This window comes from Mus caroli, unplaced genomic scaffold (assembly GCF_900094665.2).
Source record: "Mus caroli unplaced genomic scaffold, CAROLI_EIJ_v1.1 scaffold_10632_1, whole genome shotgun sequence".
Classification (NCBI taxonomy): Eukaryota; Metazoa; Chordata; class Mammalia; order Rodentia; family Muridae; genus Mus; species Mus caroli.
Window position 1 is genome coordinate 755 of NW_018389780.1, and position 7,354 is coordinate 8,108.

Here is a 7,354-nt window from a genome sequence, read left to right on the forward strand (position 1 = left end):
AGTCTACCATTCAAGGCAACTTGAATTGACTGGGAAGTTGTGATGAAAGAGACACTGGCTTACTCTAGTGCCTTGAGATGCTTGGTGGTTATAAGAGTAGTAGTGACAGACCTCTTTTTTTTTTTTTTTTTTTTTTTTTTTGGAAAGGAGTTGAACTAAATCCACAGTATGGTGATTTCCAAGTAATTCAGGGAGCTACTGTGAACGGAGCTACGGTGAACAATATTGTCTAAACAGAATTCTTCTTACTAGAATTTTCACAGAAATAGCAGCTTCAGAGTTGAAAAAAGAGACCAGCTTAAAGCTTTTCAGTTGGTGAAATGAATTAAGAGGGACTGAAAAGTTCCCTGAATCTCAAAACAGATGTCCTTCTCTGCCACACCCCAAGTACAACACAGGCAAGGAAGAGAAATCCCAGGCTGAAAAACGGTCCACCTTCTTACTTGAAGGATAACCTTTTTAGAACACTAGCATGATGGATTACTAAAGCACTGTGCTCATGGAGACTTGCAGAGGTAGACTTGCTTAAGTTGTGTGCTATCTATGTGTTCATATCTTTTGTCTGTTGCAGGTATTTGTATCTCTAGCATCCTTCCACCACTTCCTTTACTTCACCTTAACCAGAGTCATCATGACTCATGGTCAGAAAAGTAAGCTCAATGCCCGGAAAAAACGCCACCAGGTCCAAGGTAAGACTCAGACTTATGAGGATGATCAGAAACAGCAGAAGAGGCCTATGCCACCTCTCAGAGCCAGTCTGGAGCTGAGTATTCCAGCCCTCCTGAAGCACTTCAGAAAGAAATACCAGCTACCACACTTATTCTGAGTAGCTGTTCCTCAGACTCAGATGAAAGTTCCTACGAGGAAAGTGATCCAATTATGCAAGAGGAGCACCTTTCTGAGGCCAGCCCAACCACTACCACTCTGCATCAAGATCTAATAGCAAGGATGGTGGCGATACTGTTACAGTACCTGCTCCACAACTACAATTTGAAGCAGCTCACTACCAAGGAAGAAATGCTGAGGGTTATCACCAAGAAACATGAAAATGACTTTCCTGAGATCCTCCGGAAAGCCTCTGAGAAGCTGAGAATGACTTTGCAGTGGAAGTGAGAGAAGTCAACTCCAGTCAGCCCTCATACAACCTCATCAGCAAGCTGAAACTCCCCAACAATGGGAGGATCCGTGCTGGCAAAGGCTTACCCAAGACCGGTTTCCTGATGAGTGTCCTGGGGATCATCTTCATTCATGGCAACTGCGCCAGTGAAGAAGACGTGTGGAAAATCCTGAAGAAGCAGCAGATCCATCCAGGGAAGAAACACCGCATCTTTGGTGAGCCCAGGAAGCTCAAGACCCAGTATTTGGTGAAGCTGAAGTACCTGGAGTACCAGCAGGTGGCCAAAAGTGATCCTCCACGCTATGAGTTCCTGAGGGGTACCCAAGCCCATGCTGAAACAAGCAAGATGAAAGTCCTGGAATATTTGGCCAAGATCAACAAAACAACACCTAGTGCCTTCTGGATCCTTTATCAAGAGGCTTTGAAAGATGAGCAAGAACGAGCAAAAGCCAGAGATGAAGATAATACTGATACTGCTGACCAGTCTACTGAAGGTTCCCCAGAAAAATCACCAGCAGCGTCTACCACCCCTGTTGACACTTGAAGTTTTCCTGTCATCAAGAGATTTTCTTGAAAATACAAAACAATCTAAAGAGTTAGTAAGTCAGTATACTGGGAATAGCAGGGGATTATCAACATGGTTAAGCCTAGTTTCCTTTAACTTCTTTCTTTGTTTGGTTTTGTAAAGTTATTTGTAATAAATGCAAGGAAATATTTTTCCTGGCTTATAGAAAATATAGATAAAAGTCAAATATTTATGAGTTATACTTTGTGTTCATTATTTGATCTGCAACAAATATATATTAAATATAATATCTTTAGAAGTCCATGTAAAAGTGTGGGTTAAAATGGGTTCCTGCATCCAGCCCAGGGTGTGGGCCACAAGGTGAGGCAGGACATGGGAAGTTTGACTGTGTGCACCTACACAATCAATGGGCATATGGCTGTGAGAAGCCACAGGACCCTGCTCCTGGGGTGAGGAGGCACAATCTGAGATACCTGTGGGACTGCCAGGAGGCAGCACATTGGTCCCTGTGCCACATGGAGCCAGGGACTGCAGGTTCTAGCTCTTGGACACCACAGATGCCAATAAATATCCCAGAAGAGCTGAGAACTGAGTGATCCCCCCTCCCAGGCCCCCACCACAGGCAGACTCTATTTGGGGCCAAGGGAAAATAGGGGAGAAGACAATGTATCACAATTTATTTTCTTGATAATATTAAGAAGGCAAATAGTTAGAAGGATTAAGAGATGCTCAAACCTAGTTTCCTTTCCCTAGTTTTACTATGTAGTTTGGTAAAGTTACATGCAATTGAATATTATTCTTGGCTTGTGCAAAAAATTTGTAGAAATTAACTGTTATAACTTAAAATTAATTCTTATTGACTGCTACCAAATGTTCACTCAACACTCATTCTGGAGAAGTCATTGGTCAAACTGGGATGCTAAGATAAATCATTAGCTTCTGCTTTTATAACTTTTAAGTATATGAACTACTGCTCAACCACTATGATATTGAATACCCATTTACTGGTTAAGGCCTAGTGAAAAGAAGGGATATGGATGAGGGAGTTACTTATGAAATTTATTATGTAGAAATGCATTGAGTAAGGAACATGGGATGTAGAGAGACCATTGAGTAGCATAAGAAGATATATAATTTTCACTGGCCATGTGGGTGGGGATCTGATTAATGTGGTGAGTAAATAAATCACCTCAGATGATGTGCTTCAGAATCAAGGGGAAGAATTTTGCAAGTCCCTGCTAGCTTCTAATATGCAATGTGTGGTTAATATGCAACACCTTAACTGATTGTAATTTTCTACATCCCAGAGGCCTGGAACTACAAGATCAGGCTATCTAGAATTCTACTTTCTGAGGACAGTATACTTCATGACTTATAGAGAAGGGAGGGAAGAAATGAAGGGGGCAAGAGGCAAAGATTGGCAGAAAGACAGGGAGGAGTATGGGAAAAGCATGAAGGGAAGTGGAAAGGCAGAAGAGGAGGGAGGAGGGGGAGGGAGGATAAAGGAGGGAAGAGGGAGAAGAGGGAAATAAGGATAGAGGAGATAGGGAGGGAAAATTAGGGGAGGATACAGGGGAAAGGAGAGAGGGAGAGAAGGGGAAAGGGGAGAGGCATGGAGAAAGAGAGAGAAATTATATTCTTTTGTTATAGGGCCATGAATCCAGGAATGGGAGCTTACCTTCCAAATCATGAAATCATTATTACTTCTGAGGCCCATCATTATAATCCCACCATATTTAGTAATAATAGTTTGAGGGGTAATTTAAGGATTATGACCTTTTTCCATTAATTAATTTATTCATTCACCTTTTTTTTTAACTTTATATCTTGGTGACAGTCACCATCCCCAGTCCTATCCTCACAATTCCCTCTCCCTATTACCAATCCCCTTCTCCACAGAGAAAAGAGTCTCCCCTTGGGTACCTGCCTGGGTCATCAATTTACAGCAGGATCTCTCTCATTGAGGCCCAACAAGGCAGTCCAGCTAGGGGAAGGGAATCTAATGGCAAATAACTGAGTCAGCGAGAGACCCTGCTCCAATTGTTAAAGGATCCACATGAAGATCAAGTTTCACATCTGCTAGTAATATGTAGGGGCTTAGGTTTAGCCCCTGAATTCTCTTTGGTTGGTGGTTCAGCCTATGTGAGCACCCATGGGCCCAGATTAGTGGATTTCATAGGTCTTCTTGTGGTATCCTTGACCCCTCTAGCTCTCACAAATCCTATCTCCCACTCTTCCACATGTTTTCCAAACTGTTTTGATGTGGGTCTCTGCATCTTTTTCCACACACTGAAACCTCTCAGAAGACATGCTAGGCTTCTGTCTGCAAGCATAGCAGAATGTCATTAATAGTGTCAAGGGTTGGCTCTAACCTAATGGATGAGTCTCACATTGAGTCAGTCATTGGTTGTCCCCCATTCCCTCAGTCTCCACTTTGTTTTTATCCCTGCCTTGTAGGGAGAAAAAAAAAATTGGATTGAAGGTTTAAGGTTTCCCTCTATTTACTGGAAATTCTGCTTGGCTACAGGAGGAGGTTTCTTTAGTCTCCATATCCTCTACTGCTAAGAGTCTCAGTTAGGGTCACATCCATAGACTCCTGGGAGACTCCCACATCTTAGGACTCTGGCCAAGCCCAGAGATACCTTCCACAGATGTCTGCTCTCTCTCTAAGCCCCCTCCTCCACTTACTCTCCCCATACATGATCCCCATCACTGTTCCCTTTCTCATCTTCTCCCCCAGTCAGAATCCACCTCCACCTTTCTAAGTCCTTTTTCCCCTTCTGAGTGAGATTCAAGTGTCTTCCCTTAGGCCCTCTTTGTTATTTAGCTTCTTTGGGTCTGTGGAGTGTAGCCTGGGTATCCAGTATATTATGGCTAATATCCTCTTATAAATGAGTACATACCATTGATTGTCTTTCTGGGTCTAGGGTACCTCACTCAGGGTATTTTCCAATTCTGTCCATTTGCTTGCATTTTTAAACTATTCAATTTAGGAGGATATGACTGAATCCTGACATTTTTCATTAATTAATTTATTCACTCTGCATCCGATCACACACCCTCCTGGCTCTACCTTTACAAATTTGTCTCCCCATTAACCCTTCGCCTTCTCAGAGAAGGGAAAATTACACACTAACTTCAGTGGTGTCTGTGTGACAAGTACAAAAGCTTGGCTGCAGTCCTGAGGCAAAAAGTTTCAAGGATACTGATCTCCTGGGGTCTTTGGCATCCCATAACACAGTTGTATTTCAGATTTGTCCTTGTGATGGTGTGGAGGGTCTTTCATGCTTTCTTTCAATAGTGTTTTATTATAAGTGCCTCCAAGGAATGATTTGACAAATAGCTAAGTTAGATTGAACATTGCTTCCTGGCCTCCACCAGTGTTCCAAAATCCTAGTCAATCGTTGAGCTGACTTAGGGAGTTTAATTTTGTTAGAATGTTTCTTACTGAGACAAAATGCCTCCAGTGTTGAAAGAGAGATAGTGAAAGAAATCAGGCATTGTAGTTTACTGGATTGGAGTAGAAATCTCAGGGCAAATTCTACCAAGTAAACTTGGAATTCTCATTACAGTCATGTATGGCAGACTACATTACATCTTAGAAGAAAGTTGGTGGGCTCCTTTGATAAATGGAAGTTCCCTACAGATGCTTAAAATAACAACTAAGTCACTCCCATATACAGGAATTTACAATAGCCTAAGGAGAAGTTGGATTATACAATAGACAAGAAATGAAACTATGGCAAGGGCATGAAGACCTTGCCCCTGATTTCTAAGAATAAGCTGACTTTAGGTAGGGCTGATTCTTTTCCCAGTTTTAAAGAATGGTTTTTATCTCAGTTGTAAACACTGTCTGGTTCCTGCCAGCATGTATGCATTTCTCTGTTTTGTGTAAAGAGTCCTTAGGCATTGGATGACCTTAATGTATCACCTAACATCCTTGTTTTCTTCTGTAATATAAGTCTGATGCTTGCTTTGAAAAATTACATTCAGATCAACACTCCCTTGTGTTCAAGTTTGTTTATCACTTGCTGACTCCTTGTCCACCAGAGTACTGGGAACCTGATTTCTCCCACGGGTTGAGTTACCAGCCAAGTCTAATCCGTGGTAGGAAAACTCTTCTTGGATACCAACCCACCAAGTAAGGATCACATTCTTTCTATCTATCTATCTATCTATCTATCTATCTATCTATCTATCTATCTATCTATCTAATGTTTATTTTTACATCCCAATCACTGTCCCCATCCAGATGCCCCCTCACATAGTCCCTGCCCCACAAACCCATGCCTTTCATCTCTGAGAGGGTGGGGTCTACTGGGTATCTTCCCTGGCCCTGAAATATCAAGTCTCTGTAGGCCTAGACAGTTGTTGTACTGAGGCCAGACAAGGCAGCCCTGTTGGGGAAAGGATTCCACAGAAAGGCAAGAGCTATAAGTACAGCCCCTGCTCCAGTTGCTGGGCCCACATGAAGTTCTGAGCTGCACATATACTATATATGTGCTGGAGGCTTGAGTCCAGCCCCTGTATGCTCTTTGGTTCCTGGCTAGGTCTCTGAGAACCCTCAAAGGTATAGGTCAGCTGAATCTGTTGGTTTTCCAATGGAGTTCCTATTACCTTCAGGGCCTTTGATCCTTCCCCCAACTCTTCCACAAGAAACCTCAACATCTGTCCAATGTTTCATCGTGGGTATCTGCATCTGTTTCAGTAAGCCTCTCAGAGGGCAGTGATGCTAGGTTCCTATCTGTAAGCATAACAGAGTATCATTAATGGTGTCAGGGATTGGTGCTTTCCCATTGTATAGGTCTTAAGTTGGGCTGGTTATTGTTTGATCATTCCCTTACTCTCTGTTCCATCTCTGTCTCCGTATTTCTTTTAGACAGGACAAATTTTGAATCAAAATTTTCAATTCACAATTGTAAAGTGCTTTCATAAGTGACTTTGAGATACTGTATATATGGAGAACTCTCGAATTGCAAATTAAATGCAGGTACATCCTGGATTCTATTTTCAGTGCTAACATACATTGTTTATATAGCAGTTAGTGTGTGTGTGTATACATACATATATATGTATATGTGTTGTATATGTATATATATATACACACATATATATATACATATATGTATTTATATATACACAAATATGTATGTATATATATATGTATATATATATATATATCTCACCCCAAAACTTCTCTAAGAAACAGGGAGAATGATCTTTAATTTAAGATTAGAAATAGAAAAATTACTACACTGAATTTGTGTGCCTTGACCTTGACAAAATAGATTTGATTGCATTAGAAGCATATTCAAACAGAGATTATTTTGCTTGTGGTTTTGCAAAGCTTAAATCAGAGGTAGATTCTGTTATGGCTGCAAGGGATTTATGGATGGGAAACTATAAAAAGATCTTTGAAATAACCATTATGAGTACACGCTCTTCCTGCCACAGATTTCTGTGTTAGCAAACTACAGATAGTTATGGCCAAGGAAGGTTAGCATCTCTTCGCTATAGTGGATCTGAGAGTGCTTAGGGTTTTACTATGAGAAGATGGCAGCAGTTAAGAGAGATGAATTGGTTTCCCCCACAAGAAGTCAAATTAAGAACACTGGGATTGCAAGCTGGTACAACCACTCTGGAAATCAGTTTGGCGGTTCCTCAGAAAATTGGACATAATACTACCAGAGGATCCAGCAATACCTCTCCTG

At 41.5% G+C, this 7,354-nt stretch overlaps 1 pseudogene; it reads left to right on the forward strand.

Annotated features, from left to right (window-relative positions):
* The first annotated feature begins 571 nt into the window (after positions 1-571).
* LOC110288298 lies at positions 572-1,661 on the forward strand (annotated as a pseudogene).
* Positions 1,662-7,354: the final 5,693 nt, after the last annotated feature.